This window comes from Lepeophtheirus salmonis, chromosome 11 (genome assembly GCF_016086655.4).
Source record: "Lepeophtheirus salmonis chromosome 11, UVic_Lsal_1.4, whole genome shotgun sequence".
NCBI classification, from domain to species: Eukaryota; Metazoa; Arthropoda; class Copepoda; order Siphonostomatoida; family Caligidae; genus Lepeophtheirus; species Lepeophtheirus salmonis.
Window position 1 is genome coordinate 2137217 of NC_052141.2, and position 7007 is coordinate 2144223.

Genomic DNA, 7007 nt, shown 5'->3' on the forward strand with positions numbered 1-7007 from the left:
TTTGCAATGACTTTGTATCCACACCAAAAATGAGATAAACTTTAAAAACATAATGCAAGTAGTTGATGTTTGTTGTAGTTCCTTACCAAACCAGCGAAAACATCAATCGGATAATAAAAGATGGTATCGAACTCTGTTTGATTATAACCTATATATCAAGAAAATATAAATTATTCAAAAATATTAAACATTATACGTTTGTTTATATTATGCAATAAAATGAAAATGATCCAATATGATTATAAACTTATTTCGTTCAGGATAAGTTCTTATTCAAATTAGGAACTTCCTTACGAGGATAACCAGTATATAATTAAATAATTAAATCTTTGTATTAATAAGTAAAATAACTACTATATCATTGTTGATTTTTTTTTATTAAGATATAAATTCCAAATATACAGGGTGTCCACGATAAATTGGAACTATCTTAAAATTCAACCTGCTTTATAAAAATGGAATTTGGAGTGTATTTGTTTATATGAAAAAGTTAGATATGATATTAAACAATAAATTTATTCAACATGTCCTCCCTCAGCAGCCACCATCTTCTCCATCCTGCCCTTAAAGGATTTGCATGCCCTGATGACTTCCGCGGAATTGACAGCATTCTACTCCCTCGTAATGGAGTCCTTCAGGGCCGCGATGCTCTTGTGGCTGACCTTACACACCTTCCTCTCCAACTTCCCCTACCAGTAGATATCACACGGATTGAGGTCGGGTGAGTTGGAGGGCCAGGTGTTGCGATCCCAGAAAGTGATGTCGTGGGAGTTGAAGAGGTTAGTGGTCCTCATGAACTCTCTCCCAGCGGCCGTATCCTTCATCCAGGGATGACGAACTCCTCCATGACTTCGCAGTACCTTATCGCGTTAACCCTTTCCTTGGGATTGAAGAAGAAAGGAGGCATCACCTCACCTGTGCTGTAGATGACACCCAGGGTCATCAGGGAGGCCGGGAACTTTGTGGTGAAGACCGCAGGGACCTCTTCTCTCTCCTTGGCAAGCCACCTGTCATTCTGGACGTTGTAGCTTCTGTCTTCCTCCATGGCTCTTCAGGTCATTGAGGAGACGCTTACCGTTGGTGAGCCTGGTGGCCTTCATGGATGCCGTGAGAATGTGTTATTTGGCCATTCGGTATGACCTGTACCCGAGGTCCTCATTCACAGCCTTGGAGACCAACTGCTTACTCACTCCACGGTTCTTGGCCAACCTGGACAAGGAAGTCCCCGGCGAAGCCTTGATGGACTTCAGAGGCCTTCAAAGAAGGGGGTGCGGATTCGGTACTTCTCATGTTGTGGGCCTTGCACCAGACCTTCCCGTCAACCTCCCAGGCATTAAAGACCCGGTACACCGTGGTCTTGGGGTAGTTAAGAATCTTGTAGATAGCGGAGGGCTTGTGTCCAGCGCGACCCAATTCGAGGATGGCGTCTCTCCTTGCTTGTTCCATGATGACTACTGTTTGTTGTCGAAACAATTGTGGTAGAAGTTATAGTGTATTGTTCATGCAACCTTTTATATTAGTATGATTTAACCCCGAATATCCACATTATGGATCTGGATGAAGTTTAAAGTAGTTCCAATTTATCGTGGACACCCTGTATGTAATTTCGGGGATAATTTTTCCTCAATGTTAATTTATCTTAGGATTAACTTTCCTTGCGATGAACATACTTCGGGATGAACTTGTATTGGGGGAAAAAGAGTGAGGTAAACTTTCCAGGGGTGAAAAGAGGGCGTTCAATTATTGAGCAGAAATGGCCTGTTTATGTATTTTGTGTAGAAGTCTTTTTTGTGCTGTGTAAATTAAATTCAGATTTAGTGAGTTCTAGGGGTATTTTGGCCTTTTTATATGTGTAAAAAGTGTTTTAAGTGCTAGAAGTCCCTTTTTCTGTCGTTATTTTTTAAATATAGTGTATAGAAGGTCAGTTTCTGGGAGTCGAAGATTGTCTCCTGAGATCCCTAGTATAAAGCAAGTAATTGTTTTAGATGGTTTCATTTTCTCTTGGGAAGGGTGTTTATATTTTATTTTCATATATACACAAAATATAACTTTTTTTATTTATAAAGAACTAGTCGGAACTTTTTAAAAATATACCCACTAAACCTCTCGATTACAATATCAGGAAATCATCTAGGATTGATGGAGGAGGTTAATCAAATGTCTTGAAGAGAAATAAAAGCACTCATAGAGATTGAACCTGGACAATAACTTTAAATGGGATACTTTAGTCCTCACAATGGAAAATACAGATGGTTTATGCTTTAGAGGAGATAATGTTAAACACATTGATATATACGAAATAGCAATGAAATATGGTTTTAGTGAGTATGAAATTGCGCGAGCTAATCCTAGATTTAGTCTGGCTCAAGCTTGTTTTTATACTAGATTCCCTATAGACGTTAAGGGTCGAATTAATGACTTAAAAAAACACAATGTGATGAAAATAAAAAATATGGACGGTTCAATCGAGGATGTCACTTTTAAAATAAAAGGAATTGACAATGTTAATATTAATAAAAATAAGAAATTTCAAATTTTCAAAGAGTAAACGAGGCAAATGTGGTTGAATGGATGAAACAATTTTGGGAAATTATAAACCACTATCCCAAAAAAAAAAAAAAAAACCTAAGTGATGACAAAGTGGAGGGAAAATATAAATGTTATAAGGAGATTTGGCATGACAGTGACTACATCTGGGAAGTTGTAGCTGATCCTTCGTCTATGCCTCTAATTTTACTAGTCCAAGGAAATTTAATTAAGCTGAAGTTTTCTGGAAAAACTTCAACGTCAAAGACGCTTTAATTTTGGACACCTGAAGCAATATTGCTTGGAAAACGACATACAACTTTTGAATATAAAAGGGCTCTAAAAAAGCCATACAAGAACGTCTTCCATCAGAAGTACAAATTGTAGAGAATAAGGAGGGGCAATTGGTAGAAGACAAAAATGAAGATAAGACTTCCAGAATTGATCATGATCTTCTATCCGAAAAACAAATTGAAGAGGTTATTGAGACCCGAACTGTAGAAAGAAAAGATTAAAAGAAGTCTTCCAGAGTAAATAATGATCCGGCAAATGATGATGTAAAATAAGTGCATATCGATTATTCGGATAAAGGAAACGCATGTTCTCTTTTAGAAAATGATAAGACGAATGATGGAGAAAGTAGAAAGCCAAAAAACAATCCAAGCCTCATTTGGACGACCATACTATTCTGGAAAGTCGTACTTGTGCTTCCTCAAACCTTTCCCCTGTAAGGGAGAAGAAACAGTCGAAAAGCTCTGAGTCTGGTGCTTCTTGATAGTTGTTGGACCACTTCTGTTATTCTTTTATTTACTTTTTACATTATTATAAAATGAAGCTATCAAACAGAGAAATACAGACACAAATTGTGGACTTCTTTCCAAATAAAAATTCTAAGGACCAAAAATTGAATGAGGGCATCAATAGAATAATTTCTTTAAATACAAGAGGGGGTAAAGATAGAAGAACTGGTCATGTAATAATTAATCACTTGATGTCATTGGATGCTGACATCGTTTGTCTTCAGGATATTTAATCAAAGATCTCTTCTTCTTGATATAATAACTGTCCCATTTGCTTACCTAAAAGATTTCATTGTTTCTTTAGTAGAAATGGATCTAATAGAGGAGTCTTGACTCTTATTTCAAAGAAAATCATAAATATTTCCTGTTTTAAAGAGTTTTCCTACAAAAGCAATTGGCATAAAATTCGAATTTCTTTAAATGGGATGAGTTTCAGTCTTATAAATGCCTATGGCCCGAATGAAAGGTCTACTTCCTTTTTCCAAGCAATTTTTAATAACCAAATAAAGGATTCAACTCCGTTCCTGCTAATTCGGGATTTAAATGTTGATCTCCATAAATTTGATTCACACTATCCAAACCTTACTACTCTACAAAATATAATTCTTAAGTTCAATCTTGTTGACTTAACAAAAAAAATCAGTCCGGAAGAAAGTATTTCTTGGAGGAGAGGGAATCAGTCTTCCAGAATTGACTTGGCTTTGATTTCTCCTACATTGACTCATATGGTAAAAAAAGCATTTTATAAACCTGAACCTTCCTCTGATCATAAATTGATTTGATTGGAATTACACAAACCTTATAAAATTTCTCAATTAAGTATACCAAAATGGTTGATTGAAGACGATAAATGCAAATTGAAATTAAAAAAGATTTGCTAGGAGGTTTTAATGACGTTTTTTCATCCAATACAGCAACTCAAAAGCTCATAAAAATAATTCATTCAACGACTTCACGGGTTCTTTCGGAAAATAGGAAAGAAACAAGGTTATACACCAGTCAAGTGGATAATGTTCAGTGATCAATTTTTGCGTGCATTTATTTTGTGGATTATCTGATTTTCTTTAGAACTGCAGAAATGGCTGAGGCCGAAATAAAAGAAAAAATTGAGATGGCAGATTCTGCTTACAGAAGACTTAAGAATTTTTTTAAGAAAAACAGATTTTCTGCCCCAGGTGTTAAAAAAATTATTCATGAAGGAAAAGTTATAACTAAACTTTTAGATGTGTTAGACTACTTTAATTCCCATTTCGAAAACATTGCTGGCACAAAAAGAGGGAACTTTCGGAAGAGAGATGCAATTTCCACTGTTCAAGGGAATTATATCTTTTCCAAAGATATTATATCTAACTTTATAGGAATTTATTATAAGGATGATAAAGCCTGTGGTCTAGATAGAGTCTCGGGTAAAGTCTATGCGAATTTTAGTGATGAAGTATCTATTCAGTATCTTTTAAAAATTAGACGTTCTATAGAAAAGTTTGGACGACTACCCAAATCACAAACAAAAGGGAGAAAATTCATAAAGGAGAAACTAAAATAGATAGGATTATCTCTGGAGTATTGGCTAAACAGATGCAACCAATTCTCAAACAAAAAATTGGGATTGAACAAAAAGGATTTTTAAAGAATAGGAAAATTTCAGATGTTGCACGCAATATTGAAGCTGCAATGGACACAGTGGAAAGTAGGTAGAAGTTTGGAGCAATAATAGCAATATACATCTTCAGAGCTTTCGACTCTCTTTCACATAGGTAAATTCTTAGATCTGTAAAAAAGTTACTTCCAAAACGCTTTTTTAACCCCGTTCGTGCCTTGCTATATAACGGCAATTCAACGATCTCGTTGGATGGACTAGAAAGCTAGTCAATCATCTTAGAAAAGAGCTGTCATCGGGGATGCCCCTCGGCTCCACTTCTTTTCATAGCTGCAATTGAAGAACTCGTTTTAGGTGTTACAAAGAGGTACAGAGGCTTTGGGATTAGCATTGAGGGATCTAAGCATATTATTGATTTGTATGCAGATGATGTAACTTTAACCGTAGAGGCGAATTCTGAGTCTCAGCTAATTGTCAGAATAAAAGTCTTACTTAATTATTTTCGGAGGTTTCAAGAAAAACAGGATTAAATGTGAAAAAAAATAAGACCTCTATTTTACCTTTGGGCTCCTGGAAGCCTGAAGAGGATCTTAAAGTCGGAAATTGTCAAGTTAGAAGAATGGTGGAAATTTTGGGCATCAAATGGAATAGCAGTGGTATTCATGAAGATAACTGGAACGACATTCGGACCTCGGGACCTTCGGATTTCTTTTTGGGAAAAGATTCAACCTTCAAAAAGAGTTGACTTTTATAACAATTTGGTAATACCTTTAATTTTATATAAGGCTACATCAAGTCCGCAACTAGCTGAAAAAGCTACTTTGAAAGAAGACAAATGGCTCAATTATTTGTTTTATAAGAATTATATCCAAGCCAGGAAAAGACCTAAATCCCATATAGGTGGTGGAGTAGACCAACTATTTCGTATTGTCCTGAAAATTTACTCCAAAATTTTTGTGAATATTTCAAGAAATCCAGCAGTAGAATGGAGAAGAAGTATAACGAACCGAGAACTGTACATTTGGCTTATGGTGGTGACCAATCTGACCAACAAAATTACATCTTTGATCTCTCCAGTTTGGGGCTTTAGAAGAAAGCAAAATCAAGATATTTTAAGATAATTTAAATTTGAAGAATTGCTCACGATAGTAGAATAAGATTTCCCTGTTAATTTTCAAAATTTAGAAATGACTCACGATGGTCCCATTCTATGATTACTCTAATTAAGCGTTTGGGCCTCCCATGAAAAAGAAAAAATCAATATGAAAAGTTTACCGTGCAGTTACAAATCTCCACAGATTGTATTAAATATACTATGCCCTGCAAGGACTGTGGAAAATATATAATAACACACTTCATGCGTTTGTGGACTGCCCTACCATCTATATCCTAAAATATTTTGTATCTATAAATCTAAAAGGGCTGACGAATGAGGAAGAAAAATATGTTAAAAGTCTTGTTCTTTTGGAATTTCAAATGTGGAACTGCTGAGTTAACAAGGGCTCTGACTTTGCAATTCTTAATTTTAAAGCCCTCATCACCAGCCGACTAACTATCAGCATATTCGGGAAGATGAGTTGAGAGGTATCATCTTGGCAACTTCATCCCGCTATGTCTCTTTCACAATGAAAATTCCTACATCAGGATGTGAGTCATGGAATTTTGCAGGGGAAGAAATCTGGTACCTTCCATCAACTTCACGGAATCATCAAAGTATTTTAAAAAGGGTTTTAAGAAATTTTATCAGATATTTATCATAATTTTTAATTTGCATGTTTACTGTTGTTTTTTTAAAGATTGATATTTAGAATATTGCTTGAAATTCTGCCCCGGAGCATTAATTATAAGCTATAGTTCCGGTTTATCCGGCTTTGTTCTATATAATATATAAACCAAACACAGAATGTTGAAAAAAAAATGGTAAAACCTTTTGGTAAGATCATTTTTCTTGGAAATAATAAATCTTGTGTGATATTAAAATTGCGATTGAAAAAAGTATTTTTTTGCCACTCAAAAGAGTTAGTTCATCAAGGATGTTGTTCATTTCTTCTGACTGATTTTTAATCAAAGGTGGAAAAAGTCCT